This window comes from Scyliorhinus torazame, chromosome 14, assembly GCF_047496885.1.
Source record: "Scyliorhinus torazame isolate Kashiwa2021f chromosome 14, sScyTor2.1, whole genome shotgun sequence".
Lineage (NCBI taxonomy): Eukaryota > Metazoa > Chordata > Chondrichthyes > Carcharhiniformes > Scyliorhinidae > Scyliorhinus > Scyliorhinus torazame.
Genome location: NC_092720.1, coordinates 122824972 through 122842429, shown reverse-complemented (window position 1 = coordinate 122842429; position 17458 = coordinate 122824972). Strand labels below are relative to the sequence as shown.

Below are 17458 nucleotides of genomic sequence, written 5' to 3'. Positions count from 1 at the left end.
TCTGTTGCCTTCTCTGCTGCTTCTGGGGCGCGTTGCACTCTCGTGCAAAGTGTCCTAGCTGTCCATTGTGGTATTATCGGGTATTGCTGTACCTAAGAGTCTGATGACCATTGGTTAAACCTAGGAGTTTACCATTGGCTGTTGATACGTAGCTCCACCCTGACAGGCGGAGGATAAGAACCGGTGCCGGCCCAGCAGCCTTCACTTTCTGTACCGAAGCTGCTGGGGAACAAGTTCTAGTCGATTAAAGCCTTCAGTTATGAAATCACTTTGTCTTGAGTGTAATTGATCGCGCATCAATTTAATCGACTAGACTTAAGCTGGAATGATGGATCTCCGAATCAAACCGGAGTGCCTACAACTCAGCCCCCACGCGGAGAACGCGGCTGCAATATTTAAACACTGGCTGGCGTGCTTTAAAGGCTACCTCGAGACGGCCGGAGGCACCCCCTCAGGAGAACAGAAAATGCATCTCCTGCACTCAAGGGTCAGCCCTGGGATCTACACTCTTATCGAGGAGGCGGAGGACTGTGATGCCGCGATTGAACTGTTAAAAGGACATAATATCCGCCCTGTAAATCAGGTCTACGCACGTCACCTGCTTGCAACTAGACGGCAAAGCCCCGGGGAATCGTTGGAGGATTTCTACCGGGCGCTACTGGTGCTGGGCCGAAACTGTGGCTGCCCGCAAGTTTCGGGGAGCGAGCACATGGAACTTTTAATCAGGGATGCTTTCGTAGCAGGTATGAGCTCCTCAGAGATCCGCCAAAGACTCCTAGAAAAGGACACCCTGGGACTTAGAGAGGCACGGGCCCTGGCAGGGTCCATGGACGTAGCCTCCCAAAAAGCGCAGTCCTATGTGCCTGACCGCATGGCGGCCCCCTGGGCTGCGTGGCACCCCGCAGCGGCAGCCCCACAGACCTTCCCCCTGACCCCGCAGGCCTGCGCTGCAAGACGGCACGCTAACGCCACTGGGCCCCGCTGTTTCTTCTGCGGGCAGGCGAATCATCCCCGCCCGCGTTGCCCGGCCCTCACCGCCACCTGCAAAGGGTGCGGCAAGAAGGGCCATTTTGTGAGGGTCTGCCAGGCCCGCGCCGTGGCCATAGTCTCCAGTGACTCCGGACCCCGCCGCGGCAACCCCCCCTTTCAGGCCCCGACCGGCCAGCGCTCACCGCCACCCCCCTATCCTAAGGCCACGTGCGACCCACGGGCCACTTGCCCCTCGGACACCACGCTGGACGGGTGGGCGCCACCATTTTGTCCATCCTCGCCGCCATCTTGTCCATCCCCGGCCACCATGTGCGACCCATGGGAGACGCCTACTTGGATGGGGCCCCAGGCCCCCAGCACGGCCGACTACACGCTGCCCAATCAGAACTCGCAATTGCTTCATCTGGCCTTGGGGACACTGGATCAAAGTCGACCTCGGACACTTGCAACAGCAACAACGACGGTCTTCATCAACGGCCACGAGACGTCTTGCCTGATTGACTCTGGGAGCATGGAAAGCTTTGTTCACCCCGACACGGAAAGGCGCTGTTCACTTGTAAACCAAAGGATCTCCCTGGCTTCCGGGTCACACTCGGTGGAGATAAAGGGGTTCTGCCTCGCGAACCTCACTGTCCAAGGCAGGAGATTCAACAATTTCCGCCTTTATGTCCTGCCGCACCTCTGCGCGGCTACACTCCTGGTGTTGGACTTCCAATGTAACTTGCAAAGCCTGACCTTTAAATTCGGCGGCCCTATACCCCCCCTTACTGTCTGCGGCCTTGCGACCCTTAAGGTCGACCCGCTTTCCCTGTTTGTGAACCTCACCCCGGATTGCAAACCCGTCGCCACCAGGAGCAGATGGTACAGTGCCCAGGACCGGACCTTCATCAGGTCAGAGGTCCAAAGGCTACTGAGGGAAGGGGTCATCAAAGCGAGCAACAGTCCCTGGAGAGCTCAAGTAGTGGTGGTAAAGACTGGGGAGAAACATAGGATGGCCATTGATTACAGTCAGACCATCAACAGGTTTACACAGCTGGACGCGTACCCTCTCCCCCGTATAGCCGACCTGGTAAACAAGATCGCGCAATACAAGGTTTTCTCCATGGTGGATTTCATGTCCGCCTACCACCAGCTATCCCTCCGTAATATTGACCTGAAGTACACTGCCTTCGAAGCAGATGGGCGGCTCTATCAATTTTTAAGAGTTCCCTTTGGTGTCACTAATGGGGTCTCGGTCTTCCAGTGAGAGATGGACCGAATGGTTGACCGGTACGGCTTACGCGCAACGTTCCCGTAACTGGATAACGTCACCATCTGCGGCCATGACCAGCAGGATCACGACACCAACATCCGCAAATTTCTCCAGACCGCGAAAATCCTTAACTTAACGTACAATAAGGATAAATGCGTATTTAGCACCGACCGTCTAGCCATTCTAGGCTACGTAGTGCGAAATGGAGTTATAGGCCCCGACCCTGAGCGCATGCACCCCCTTATGGAGTTCCCCCTCCCTCACTGCCCCAAGGCCCTGAAGAGCTGCCTCGGGTTTTTCAGATACTACGCCCTGTGGGTCCCTAACTACGCAGACAAAGCCCGACCCCTAATCCAGTCCACAACCTTCCCCCTGTCGATGGAGGACCGCCAGGCCTTCAGCCGCATCAAAGCAGACATTGCAAAGGCCACGATGCGCGCCATCGACGAGTCCCTCACTTTCCAGGTCGAGAGCGATGCTTCCGACGTAGCTCTGGCGGCCACCCTCAACCAAGCGGGCAGGACCGTGGCCTTCTTCTCTCGTACCCTCCATGCTTCCGAAATTCGCCATTCCTCAGTCGAAAAAGAGGCACAAGCCATAGTCGAAGCTGTGCGACATTGGAGGCATTACCTGGCCGGCAGGAGATTCACTCTCCTCACGGACCAACGGTCGGTTGCTTTCATGTTCGATAATGCACAGCGGGGCAAGATTAAAAACGACAAGATCTTGCGGTGGAGGATAGAACTCTCCACCTTCAACTACGAGATCTTGTACCGTCCGGGGAAGCTAAACGAGCCTCCTGATGCCCTGTCCCGCGGCACCTATGCCACCGCACAAGTGGACCGCCTCCGAGCTCTCCACGAGGACCTCTGCCACCCGGGGGTCACTCGTTTCTTCCACTTCATCAAGACCCGCAACCTGCCCTACTCCATCGAGGAGGTCAGGACAGTCGCCAGGGACTGCAAATCTGCGCGGAGTGCAAACCTCACTTCTATCGGCCAGAGAGGGCGCACCTGATAAAGGCTTCTCGTCCCTTTGAACTCCTCAGCATGGATTTCAAAGGCCCCCTCCCCTCCACCGACCGCAACACGTATTTCCTGAATGTGATTGATGAGTACTCCCGGTTCCCATTCGCCATCCCCTGCAAAGACATGACCGCAACCACCGTCATCAAGGCCCTCCAGGGTATCTTTACACTGTTCGGTTTCCCCGCGTACATACACAGTGATAGGGGGGACCTCCTTTATGAGCGACAAACTGCATCAATTCCTGCTCAGCAGGGGCATTACCTCAAGCAGGACGACCAGTTACAACCCCCGGGGAAACAGACAGGTGGAGAGGGAGAACGGAACGGTCTGGAAGACCGTCCTACTGGCCCTACGGTCCAGGAATCTCCCAGTCTCCCGCTGGCAAGAAGTCCTCCCGGAGGCCTTCTACGCCATCTGGTCGCTGCTCTGTACAACTACCAATCAGACACCTCATGAACGTCACCTTGTTTTCCCCAGGAAGTCCTCCTCCGAGACCTCGCTCCCAACCTGGCTAGCGACACCCGGACCCATCCTGCTTCGGAAGCACGTGCGGGCGCACAAGTCGGACCCGTTGGTCGAGAGGATCCACCTGCTGCACGCTAACCCCCAGTACGCCTATGTGGCGTTCCCTGACGGCCGGCAAGATACGGTCTCCCTTCGGGACCTGGCGCCCGCCGGAACCCCACGCGCACCCGAACGATTACCCCCCCCCCCCCCACAGCATCTCACTGGAGGGTCAATACTCCCGCCGCCCCTTCCTAGGCCCGCCCACCCACTGACGCCCCTACAGGCGCCCCCACCCGTGTCAACCGTTTGCCCCAACAGCGTCGCCTAGGGGTGACGAAGCTGCCAGGGAGGCCGAAACCACCCTCCCGGAGTCGTAACCACCTGGACCCCCACCAGAATCACCACCGAAGCCCAGACGATCCAGAAGGACGACCAGGCCACCCGATCGATTGATTGCTTCGCTGTGACTTTAACCGAGAACGAACACTTTGTAAATATTCTCGACAGCCCTGTAAGGAGGTATCACGGTACCTCCATATCTGATCATACCATGTTAAAGGCGACTGTTACCACTGGCCACCACCCCCGCCGGACTCTTTTTTAACAGGGGGTGAATGTGGTATTATCAGGTATTGCTGTACCCAAGAGGCTGATGACCATTAGTTAAACCTAGGAGTTTACCATTGGCTGTTGATACGTAGATCATCCTGACAGGCGGAGTATAAGAACCGGTGCCGTCCCAGCAGCCTTCACTTTCTGTACCAAAGCTGCTGGGGAACAAGTTCTAGTCGATTAAAGCCTTCAGTTATGAAATCACTTCATCTTGAGTGTAATTGATCTTGCATCAGCCACAATTATAACATTCTTGAGGTTTTGGCTGGGGTTGGCTGTTCCTGCCCTCATTTACCCAGTGTGCCTTAACTGGGTTCATTTCTACCTGCTCTTCATCGGGTGTTATAAATGCGGTTTTGCCTGCAATTGATTGCTCCCAAGCGTGGGACAATCTCTTCAAAACCCATTTTTCATTGTGGGCCTCATCTGAGGGGTCATAATTTGCGTCAGCTTTTCGTCCTGCGTCTGTGGCGTGGGAGACTAGAATTCGGGTCCATTTGGCCATATTATCTGGGGCAAATGGGCACGGGCTATCTCTCCAAAAACTGCGGTACAGTGAATCCACTAACGTCCAGCAAACGCTGTGGGATGCTCTGTCTTCTTTTGCCTACACTTATTTAGGCCTTCTACGGGGTCTCCTCTGTTAAAGCCGATCGCATCAAGGATCGCTGTGTGCATCTCTTGGAGTGTGCCTCCTCCTACATTCTGTGGGTCGGGAAGGGCTGCTACGACTGAAGGGTCGAGACTTAAAACTGTGAGCTTCACTTGCTCCTTTTCGTCCAGGCCGTACATGGTAGCCTGTTGTCTGACTTTCATGAAAAATTGGTGGGGGTCTGAAGTGGGAAGGAACGGTGTAATTTTTCCACGCGCGTCCCATAATTGGGTTATGGTTAACGGGGTTGTGTAAAGGAAATCTGCTTCTGCTTCTCCTGCGGCCCTGCGGTGTGTGGTTACAGGGTTCATGGGGGTGTGTTCTGCCTGTTCGGTTGGGGGTTGGGACGCTCTCCTTTTCTGGGGGTTTTTCCTGCGTACATGTCCCATGTACATATCTATGGGCAGTCTTGTTCAATTCCTGCCAATCGGGGCCGTTTTCTTGATCTAATTGGGGTCCGAATGTACTCTGAAAGCCATTTTGCACGACAGCAGAGATTGCAATTCTGCAATTTGCTTCCGGCACTTTGCATGATCTACGGAGCTCTGCCTTTGTTCCGTTGTGGAAGTATGGAGTGCTCGTAGGGTTGCTTTTAAATCATTGCACTGCTTCTGCAATTTCTCAACTTGCTGTTCTGTTTCTTGTCTTACCAAGACCGCATGTTGAGTGTCCTGGTGACTGTCAGTCAGCTTTGTCTTGGCTTCTTCTGGCGCCGGGGAGTCTGGCCTAACATTGTGTTTCCCTTTTCTCCCCGGAGATGGCTCATTAGTATGTAAATCGTTTGGTAGTTTCTGTCCTGTCTGAGCGTTTAAGGTTCTAATCAACAGACAGAGCTTGCACCTGCCTGTTTCTTAGCATTGTCCAATTTTCCCTGCAGTCTTTGCAAGTGTCCATTTTGTAATCGGGACGTGGCCATCCCAGATGGCTACAGTGTGCACCACATTGCCATGTTTATATGGCTTTAACTTCTTCTCCCCTATTCTCCAGCTTATCCACTCATTCTTTTTTATTGTGTAGTTGAAGACACCAATTTTAATGATTAAGCTGAATAAATTATGTCCTGTGTTCTGTCTTTTTCCGTACTCATGTATGGAGAAGTATTCCTGCTGTACTGTACCAGTTTAGAGGGTTTGTTGCATTACTTGTAAAAATGGAAACACTCTAATAAAAATATATCTTCTTTATTTATTTATTATTTATTTTAAAAACATTAATCTAATTAACAATCCAACCAACATCTCGACTTGGATGCCCTGCCCTTAACACTTAATTCACATTATTCTAACTCCCACGCCTGCCTCAGTCTCTATAGCTTCTTCCAGGAAGTTTGATTTAATCGCTGAAACCAATCACTTCCTTTGCCCGTAGCAACGCCTAGTTCTCTATCAAGTTCCCACTGAAGTTCCTTCTACATCAAGTGTGCTAGCTGCTCTCAGTAGCACTGTTACATCGTGCCATATTGTGCTTTATTCAACTGGGAAACCAACATTAAAAAGAGAAGATGAGGCAAAACTGGAAGCACTAGTTAGGAAACTTCAGGAGAAAAAGAAAATAGAATGAGGTAAGGACATCTAATCTCCTGAGTCAGAACAATGTGGAATCGGAGCGAGTTTGGTGAGTCTTAGTTTTGACGTAGATGGATGGAGTACAAATGTTGTGTAAGACGGGCATTGGAAGGAATTAGTTGATGTGTTGGGTGCTCTGCATCCATGGAACACATACAGGCCACCAACACTTAAAATAGTGCAACACTATTTTATTCAGTCAGAAATTGTTTAACATACTTTCACTGTGGGTTAACATGATGTTAGATTAAACTAAAGACCTATGCCTTGTCCTAACCAGTCTATGCACTCAGCACATGGTGAAGATCTGTGCTGCAGGCTGTGAGCTCTGTCCTACTTGGAGCCTGCAGCTCGAATGAGCGGAAACTCTGATGCCCCCTGTCTTTATAGTGCGTGTGCTCTAACTGGTGATTGGCTGTGGTGTTGTGTGTGTTGATTGGTCTTGTTGTGTGTCCATCAGTGTGTGTGTGTCTGCACCATGATATACTGGTGTATATTATGACATTTGTGAAGTACTTTCAAGGGGAACACTGCTTAGCAGTGTGGATAAAACAAAAGAGGCACAAAGGGTATGGTGGAGTGAGGAAAGATTGCAATTGATGCTGGAAAGATCTCCCACCAGACATCTAGTTCTCATTGTATCCTGCCCAGGGCTGAAAGGAGCCTCTGTATATTTCGGAGCAGTATTCACATTTTGGATACACTTGAGCTTGGTAGAGAGTTAGAAGTTACTGGGAGAGAAGGAAGTGGTTTGGAATGAATAATGAAACCAAACTCCATAAGGGCAGCACAGTGGCGCAGTGGTTGCCACTGCTGCCTACGGCACTGAGGACCTGGGTTCGATCCCGGCCCTGGGTCACTGTCTCAGTGGAGTTTGCACATTCTCCCATGGGTTTCACCCCCACAACGCAAAGATGAGCTGGTTAGATGGATTGGCCACGCTAAATTGCCCCTTAATTGGATAAAAAAATAATAGGGTACTCTAAACTTACTGTGGTGTACAAGTGGCTTAACTTAGAGTCCATAAAGGGAAAGATAAGATTTAAAATTATATTTGCCTCCACAGTGGAGCCTCCTCTTTCTTAGTCCACTTTCAAAGCATGTGGACTACTGTCAGTCACCGCTTTACCGTCCACCTTTTTCAATCCCTACCATTGCCAACCTTCACCCTGCTCACCATTGCTCCTACTGTCGGGAGGTAAGTTTATGATTTAAAAACACTTGCCTGACAGGAGCAGTCCTCAGAATTTCGGCGGGAGCAGAGTGCAGGGGCCTGTCGGGAGGTAAGTTTTTGATTTAAAAAACACATACCTGGTCCCGATTCTGTTCTTCTTTTCTGTTTTAAAAAAAAAAAAAATTTTTAATATAAGGCGGGAACCGGAAGTTTGACCCGCGGACTTCTGGGAAGATTCCTCCCCCCCCCAACCAATAAATTCTGGCGGAGAGGAAACCCGAGACACTACACATGTAGTGTCTCCCACCCGCCCTCCTCCTCTAACCTAATAATAATACCCATTGGTGTGAGGTAAGTGCCATATTATATTATTTTATTTTTTAAAAATTTATTTATTAACTAGAACTTGGTTGAAAGTTAGAGGGATGGCAGGGAAGGTAGTGCAATGTTCCTCCTGCAGGATGTTTGAGGTAAGGGGTGCCGTTAGTGTCCCTGCTGATTTTACCTGCAGGAAGTGCAGCCATCTCCAGCTCCTCCAAGACCGAGTTAGGGAACTGGAGCTGGAGTTGGATGAACTTCGGATCATTCGGGAGGCAGAGGGGGTCATAGATAGCAGCTTCAGGGAATTAGTTACACCAAAGATTGGAGATAGATGGGTAACTGTAAGAGGGACTGGGAAGAAGCAGTCAGTGCAGGGATCCCCTGCGGTCGTTCCCCTGAGTAACAAGTATACCGCTTTGGATACTTGTTGGGGGGACGACTTACCAGGGGTAAGCCATGGGGTACGGGCCTCTGGCACGGAGTCTGTCCCTGTTGCTCAGAAGGGAAGGGAGGAGAGGAGCAGAGCATTAGTAATTGGGGACTCGATAGTCAGGGGCACAGATAGGAGATTTTGTGGGAGCGAGAGAGACTCACGTTTGGTATGTTGCCTCCCAGGTGCAAGGGTACGTGATGTCTCAGATCGTGTTTTCCGGGTCCTTAAGGGGGAGGGGGAGCAGCCCCAAGTCGTGGTCCACATTGGCACCAACGACATAGGTAGGAAAGGGGACAAGGATGTCAGGCAGGCTTTCAGGGAGCTAGGATGGAAGCTCAGAACGAGAACAAATAGAGTTGTTATCTCTGAGTTGTTGCCCGTGCCACGTGATAATGAGATGAGGAATAGGGAGAGAGAGCAATTAAACACGTGGCTACAGGGATGGTGCAGGCGGGAGGGATTCAGATTTCTGGATAACTGGGGCTCTTTCTGGGGAAGGTGGGACCTCTACAGACAGGATGGTCTACATCTGAACCTGACGGGCACAAATATCCTGGGGGGGAGATTTGTTAGTGCTCTTTGGGGGGGTTTAAACTAATGCAGCAGGGGCATGGGAACCTGGATTGTAGTTTTAGGGTACGGGAGATTGAGAGTATAGAGGTCAGGAGCACAGATTTGACGTCGCAGGAGGGGGCCAGTGTTCAGGTAGGTGGTTTGAAGTGTGTCTACTTCAATGCCAGGAGTATACGAATAAGGTAGGGGAACTGGCAGCATGGGTTGGTACCTGGGACTTCGATGTTGTGGCCATTTCGGAGACATGGATAGAGCAGGGATAGGAATGGTTGTTGCAGGTTCCGGAGGGTTTAGGTGTTTTAGTAAGCTCAGAGAAGGAGGCAAAAGAGGGGGAGGTGTGGCGCTGCTAGTCAAGAACAGTATTACGGTGGCGGAGAGGATGCTAGATGGGGACTCTTCTTCGGAGGTAGTATGGGCTGAGGTTAGAAACAGGAAAGGAGAGCTCACCCTGTTGGGAGTTTTCTATCGGCCTTCTAATAGTTCTAGGGATGTAGAGGAAAGGATGGCGAAGATGATTCTGGATAAGAGCGAAAGTAACAGGGTAGTTATTATGGGAGACTTTAACTTTCCAAATATTGACTGGAAAAGATATAGTTTGAGTACATTAGATGGGTCATTTTTTGTACAATGTGTGCAGGAGGGTTTCCTGACACAATATGTTGACAGGCCAACAAGAGGCGAGGCCACATTGGATTTGGTTTTGGGTAATGAACCAGGCCAGGTGTTAGATTTGGAGGTAGGTGAGCACTTTGGGGACAGTGACCACAATTCGGTGACGTTTACGTTAGTGATGGAAAGGGATACATATACCCCGCAGGGCAAGAGTTATAGCTGGGGGAAGGGCAATTATGATGCCATTAGACATGACCTGGGAGGGGTAGGTTGGAGAAGTAGGCTGCAAGTGTTGGGCACACTGGATATGTGGAGCTTGTTCAAGGAAAAGCTACTGCGTGTTCTTGATAAGTACGTACCGGTCAGGCAGGGAGGAAGGCGTCGAGCGAGGGAACCGTGGTTTACCAAAGAAGTGGAATCTCTTGTTAAGAGGAAGAAGGAGGCCTCTGTGAAATTTCAGTTGGGGCGCTTGATAGTTACAAGGTAGCGAGGAAGGATCTAAAGAGAGAGCTAAGACGAGCAAGGAGGGGACATGAGAAGTATTTGGCAGGTAGGATCAAGGAAAACCCAAAAGCTTTCTATAGGTATGTCAGGAATAAAAGAATGACTCGGGTAAGAGTAGGGCCAGTCAAGGACAGGGATGGGAAGTTGTGTGTGGAGTCTGAAGAGATAGGCGAGATACTAAATGAATATTTTTCGTAGTATTCACTCAGGAAAAAGATAATGTTGTGGAGGAGAATGCTGCAACCCAGGCTATTAGAATAGATGGCATTGAGGTACGTAGGGAAGAGGTGTTGGCAATTCTGGACAGGCTGAAAATAGATAAGTCCCCGGGGCCTGATGGGATTTATCCTAGGATTCTCTGGGAAGCCAGGAAAGAGATTGCTGAGCCTTTGACTTTGATTTTTATGTCATCATTGGCTACAGGAATAGTGCCAGAGGACTGGAGGATAGCAAATGTGGTCCCTTTGTTCAAGAAGGGGAGTAGAGACAACCCCTGCAACTATAGACCGGTGAGCCTCACGTCTGTTGTGGGTAAAGTCTTGGAGGGGATTATAAGAGACAAGATTTATAATCATCTAGATAGGAATAATATGATTAGGGATAGTCAGCATGGCTTTGTGAAGGGTAGGTCATGCCTCACAAACCTTATCGAGTTCTTTGAGAAGGTGACTGAACAGGTAGACGAGGGTAGAGCAGTTGATGTGGTGTATATGGATTTCAGTAAAGCGTTTGATAAGGTTCCCCACGGTCGGCTATTGCAGAAAATACGGAGGCTGGGGATTGAGGGTGATTTAGAGATGTGGATCAGAAATTGGCTAGCTGAAAGAAGACAGAGGGTGGTGGTTGATGGGAAATGTTCAGAATGGAGTTCAGTTACAAGTGGCGTACCACAAGGATCTGTTCTGGGGCCGTTGCTGTTTGTCATTTTTATCAATGACCTAGAGGAGGGCGCAGAAGGGTGGGTGAGTAAATTTGCAGACGACACTAAAGTCGGGGGTGTTGTCGACAGTGCGGAAGGATGTTGCAGGTTACAGGGGGACATAGATAAGCTGCAGAGCTCGGCTGAGAGGTGGCAAATGGAGTTTAATGTAGAGAAGTGTGAGGTGATTCACTTTGGAAGGAATAACAGGAATGCGGAATATTTGGCTAATGGTAAAATTCTTGGAAGTGTGGACGAGCAGAGGGATCTCGGTGTCCATGTACATAGATACCTGAAAGTTGCCACCCAGGTTGATAGGGTTGTGAAGAAGGCCTATGGTGTGTTGGCCTTTATTGGTAGAGGGATTGAGTTCCGGAGTCATGAGGTCATGTTGCAGCTGTACAAAACTCTGGTACGGCCGCATTTGCAGTATTGCGTACAGTTCTGGGCACCTCATTATAGGAAGGACGTGGAAGCTTTGGAACGGGTGCAGAGGAGATTTACCAGGATGTTGCCTGGTATGGAGGGAAAATCTTATGAGGAAAGGCTGAGGGACTTGAGGCTGTTTTCATTAGAGAGAAGAAGGTTAAGAGGAGACTTAATGGAGGCATACAAAATGATAAGAGGGTTAGATAGGGTGGACAGTGAGAGCCTTCCCCCGTGGATGGAAATGGCTAGCACGAGGGGACATAGCCTTAAACTGAGAGGTAATAGATATAGGACAGAGGTCAGAGGTAGGTTCTTTACGCAAAGAGTGGTGAGGCCGTGGAATGCCCTACCTGCAATAGTCGTGAACTCGCCACCATTGAGGGCATTTAAAAGTTTATTGGATAAGCATATGGATGATAATGGCATAGTGTAGGATAGATGGCTTTTGTTTTTTGACTTCCCATGTCGGTGCAACATCGTGGGCCGAAGGGCCTGTACTGCGCTGTATTGTTCTATGTTCTATGTTCTATGTTCTACTCCTGGTCCAATTTGAGGACTTCCCTGACGATCATGACCGACGACTCTTTTGGCCCATCTTCTCTCGCGAGCTGCCTTAGGATGGTGATTATGTTGTCTGCAACTTGCCAGTTTGATGATGATGAAGCCAAAAGTCCAATATCAGGTGGGCCAGGCACAACATCAGGCACGTGAACACTTGCTAGCGTGTCATGGTGCTTTTAGGTTAAGGTCGTTAAATATCGCAGAAATATTCTGCAGCCCTGGCCACGGGTCCATCGTGGTAACTTTGAGGGGGGTGGGGGGGGAGGTTGGCATTAAGAGCTAGCCTTACCCAGCATTGGACTGGACTGCTGGTTTGTGGTCTGCAGTGACACCAACAACACGGGTTCAATTCCCATACCAGCTGAAATTATTCATGAACCTTGCCCATCACCTGAGGTGACCCTCAGATTAAAATCACCACCAGTCAACTCACAAAGGAAAGAGCCTTTGTTCCTCTGGGCCTGTGGCGACATTTATAGCTCCAGCGCAAAACCTGAGGAAATGGGGCACCGAACAGAGCGCCAAGTGAATTGGCACTGGAGCAAACCACCAGAATCCCGATAGAGAATAAATAGAATTTTAATTTCTATACGACCTTTTGCAACCTCAGAACATCCCATTGTGTTTTACAAACACTGAATTTCAAAGCAGAATCACCTGTCGGCAACACAGCAGCCAACTTGCATACAGTAAGTTCCCAATTTGAAAATGGCCAGGTCACCTCTTTTAGTGATGAATATTGGCCAGGATACTGTAGAGAACTCCCTTGCTCATCTTCAAAGTAGTGCCGTGGGATCTTTAATGTCCCATGAGCTCCAATGTCCTAGGCAGCTCGGGTTCCCCTTCCGTTCCACTGTCCAGTGACTCCAGCTAGAATCTGTGCATCTGTGGGCATTGTTTGAAGGCAGGAACAAGATTGACTGTCATATCCCTGTTGTCTTATAGTCAAAAGTCAGTGCTGGATCTTCCTCTGCTTCAGGGTGAGTTTTTTTTTAATGTGCTTGGCTGTTATTAATTACAACTATCACCTAAACTCGTGATGCCATTTCCTTTAAACCACCTACAGCCTTCTTGGTGCCACCTTTAAACAGGAGGTTCGGAGGTGATTGCTAGTCCTTTGAGCAGGAGTCTGTGGGGACACAGGAGGCCCCGGGAGGAGGGGGGGGGGGGGGGGGGGGGGGTGGCCAGGATGGAGTTGATGTGGTTAGGGTTATGCAGTCGTGGACCACGTGCCCTTGGCTAAGGCAAGGCCAAACTTGCCCTTGTTGTCTTCAACAACATGTTCAGGCATTTTTACTGAATGATAAACTGATCTATAAACATCCTACAGAGCAAACAGAACCATTTCATATCCACACTGCCACTGTCTCTTTAATCCATCGGCTTCAATTTTGCTCACATGTTTGTTATCGGGGGTATGGCATTGAGATGGAGGAGCAGCCATAATCATGCTGAGTGGCAGAGCAGGGTCGAAGGTCAGAATGGCCTACTTCTGCTCCTATTCTTTTTATTATGTGGTATTTCATTGAATGCTTTTTGAAAGTCACCGCAACGTCACCCCCATGACCCTCATCGTCCCTCTTCATTGTCATATAATAGTCCAAATATTCCGATATGGGAGAGGCGAATGACTCAGCTTAAGTCTTGCAGCATGTCATTGTGCACGATACTGCCAGGGGAAGTTTAAACTTCCAGTTGCTGCTTTAACACAAACTGGATTGCTGCCTGTTTCCCGAGGGCAGTGGTATCAGATTGCCAGAACCACAGAAACTTGGGCTATTTGCCCTTCACAGGTATAAAACCTGCTGAGCAGTGTAACTCGAAGTGAATCAGTTGGAATGTCAAAACGCAATGACATCTTGTGGTGAACCACTGTAATAGGGGATGTGAGGTGGGACCTGCACTACAGGTTCGCCGGTAGCTCCTGCCGGCTGGCTCCGCCCACGGAGAACTGTATAAATATGCATGACCTCCAGTGCACTGCCATTTCGCCAGCTGCAGCAGGAGGCCATGCATCTGACTGTAATAAAGCCACAGTTGTACCCAACTTTAGTCTTTGTGCAATTGATTGTGCATCACACAACGTTCAAGTCCGTTCCGATTCTGCTCAGCATGCCCCTAACAGTGTTCCCCCCTAGACCTGGCATACCCTACCCCCATACCCACTGCACTCACCTCTTCCTGACAAAGCTCACTCCCCGCTCCCAGCAATGTTCACCCCACCTGCCAGAGATTCTCCACCCACACTCAACAACATTCACCTTCACCCTCCTCTTGGCAATGTTGATCCCCCTTCCGATCGACCCGCCTCACTCTCTCTCCCTCAGCTCTGGACACTATTCAACGCCTCCCGTATCTCTCCAACTCATCCTCCTCAATTCTTGGCTCCTGTCCAGCTCTTGTTTAAAGAGTTAGCATTGTCAGGGGGATGAGGATTGTCAGCGGGGTGAGAAGGGGGATAAGTATTGTAGGGGGTGAAGGAGGGGGTGAGTATTGTCAGGGGATGAGGGAGCGGTGAGGATTGTCAAGGGGGTGAGCATTGTTGAAGTTGAGAGAGGGAGAGAGGATTGTCAGGAGTGAGGGTGGGGTGAGTATTCATGGGTTTTTGGGGAAGATGAGACGGTGAGTATTGTTAAGGGGGTGAGCATTGTCAGGGATGAGCGAGGGGTGACTACTGTCAGGAGGTTCAGGAAGGGAGTGAGTATTGTTGGGGTGAAGGAAGGGGGTGAGTATTGGCCGGGGTGAGGGAGGGTGAGTATTGTCAGGGAGGATGAGGGTGTGAGCATTGACAGAGGGTGCGAGTGCTGTTGAGATTGAGGGAGGGAGGGAGTATTGCCAGGAGTGAGAGTGGGGTGAGTATTCTTGGGTTGTTGGAGAAGATGAAGGCTGGGTATTGTCGGGAGGTTGAGAGAGTGAGTATTGTTGGGGTTGAGGGAGGGGGGTGAATATTGTCGAGGGGGTGAGAATTGTCAGGCGTGAGGGAGGAGGTGAGTATTGTCGGGGGTGAGGGAGAGAGTGGGTATTGTCGGGTTGAGGGGGGTGAGCATTGTCAGGCATAAGGGAGGAGGTGAGCATTGTTGGGGGTGAGGGAGAGAGTGCGTATTGTCAGGGAGAATTAAGGGGTGAGTATTGTCGGGTGTGAGGGAGGGAGTGAGTATTGTCGGGTTGAGGGGGGTGAGCATTGTCGGGGTGAGGGAGGGAGTGAGTATTGTCAGGGAGAATGAAGGGGTGAGTATTGTCGGGTGTGAGGGAGGGAGTGAGTATTGTCGGGTTGAGGGGGGTGAGCATTGTCAGGGGCGAGGGAGGGAGTGAGTATTGTCAGGGAGAATGAAGGGGTGAGTATTGTCGGGGGTGAGGGAGGGAGTGAGTATTGTCGGGTTGAGGGGGGTGAGCATTGTCAGGCATGAGGGAGAAGGTGAGCATTGTTGGGGGTGAGGGAGAGAGTGAGTATTGTCAGGAAGAATGAAGGGGTGAGTATTGTCGGGGTGAGGGAGGGAGTGAGTATTGTCGGGGAGAATGAAGGGGTGAGTATTGTCGGGGGTGAGGGAGGGAGTGAGTATTGTCAGGGAGAATGAAGGGGTGAGTATTGTCGGGGTGAGGGAGGGAGTGAGTATTGTCGGGGAGAATGAAGGGGTGAGTATTGTCGGGGTGAGGGAGGGAGTGAGTATTGTCAGGGAGAATGAAGGGGTGAGTATTGTCGGGGTGAGGGAGGGAGTGAGTATTGTCAGGAAGAATGAAGGGGTGAGTATTGTCGGGGTGAGGGAGGGAGTGAGTATTGTCAGGGAGAATGAAGGGGTGAGTATTGTCGGGGTGAGGGAGAGAGTGAGTATTGTTAGGAAGAATGAAGGGGTGAGTATTGTCGGGGTGAGGGAGGGAGTGAGTATTGTCAGGGAGAATGAAGGGGTGAGTATTGTCGGGGTGAGGGAGGGAGTGAGTATTGTCAGGGAGAATGAAGGGGTGAGTATTGTCGGGGTGAGGGAGAGAGTGAGTATTGTTAGGAAGAATGAAGGGGTGAGTATTGTCGGGGTGAGGGAGGGAGTGAGTATTGTCAGGGAGAATGAAGGGGTGAGTATTGTCGGAGTGAGGGAGGGAGTGAGTATTGTCGGAGAGAATGAAGGGGTGAGTATTGTTGGGGTGAGGGAGGGAGTGAGTATTGTCGGAGAGAATGAAGGGGTGAGTATTGGAGTGAGGGAGGGAGTGAGTATTGTCGGGGAGAATGAAGGGGTGAGTATTGTCGGGGTGAGGGAGGGAGTGAGTATTGTCAGGGAGAATGAAGGGGTGAGTATTGTCGGGGTGAGGGAGGGAGTGAGTATTGTCAGGAAGAATGAAGGGGTGAGTATTGTCGGGGTGAGGGAGGAAGTGAGTATTGTCAGGGAGAATGAAGGGGTGAGTATTGTCGGGGTGAGGGAGAGAGTGAGTATTGTTAGGAAGAATGAAGGGGTGAGTATTGTCGGGGTGAGGGAGGGAGTGAGTATTGTCAGGGAGAATGAAGGGGTGAGCATTGTCGGGGTGAGGGAGGGAGTGAGTATTGTCAGGAAGAATGAAGGGGTGAGTATTGTCGGGGTGAGGGAGGGAGTGAGTATTGTCAGGGAGAATGAAGGGGTGAGTATTGTCGGGGTGAGGGAGGGAGTGAGTATTGTCAGGGAGAATGAAGGGGTGAGCATTGCCAGGGGTGAGGGAGGGAGTGAGTATTGTCAGGGAGAATGAAGGGGTGAGTATTGTCGGGGGTGAGGGAGGGAGTGAGTATTGTCAGGGAGAATGAAGGGGTGAGTATTGTCGGGGGTGAGGGAGGGAGTGAGTATTGTCGGGTTGAGGGGGGTGAGCATTGTCAGGGGCGAGGGAGGGAGTGAGTATTGTCAGGGAGAATGAAGGGGTGAGTATTGTCGGGGGTGAGGGAGGGAGTGAGTATTGTCGGGGTGAGGGAGGGAGTGAGTATTGTCAGGGGCGAGGGAGGGAGTGAGTATTGTCAGGGAGAATGAAGGGGTGAGTATTGTTGGGGGTGAGGGAGGGAGTGACTATTGTCAGGGAGAATGAAGGGGTGAGTATTGTCGGGGTGAGGGAGGGAGTGAGTATTGTCAGGGAGAATGAAGGGGTGAGTATTGTTGGGGGTGAGGGAGGGAGTGAGTATTGTCAGGGAGAATGAAGGGGTGAGTATTGTCGGGGTGAGGGAGAGAGTGAGTATTGTTAGGAAGAATGAAGGGGTGAGTATTGTCGGGGTGAGGGAGGGAGTGAGTATTGTCAGGGAGAATGAAGGGGTGAGTATTGTCGGGGTGAGGGAGGGAATGAGTATTGTCAGGGAGAATGAAGGGGTGAGTATTGTCGGGGT

At 50.8% G+C, this 17458-nt stretch overlaps 1 protein-coding gene across 2 annotated transcripts in view; it reads left to right on the top strand.

Moving 5' to 3' along the window:
- The first annotated feature begins 6474 nt into the window (after positions 1-6474).
- The window catches only part of LOC140389354 (G-protein coupled receptor 55-like), a 94517-nt gene continuing 83533 nt past the window's right edge, over positions 6475-17458 (top strand). For both annotated transcript variants that reach the window (XR_011934355.1, XR_011934354.1), the window contains exon 1: positions 6475-6602. The gene's annotated coding sequence lies outside the window, so the exon portion shown is untranslated. The remainder of the gene's footprint in view (positions 6603-17458) is intronic.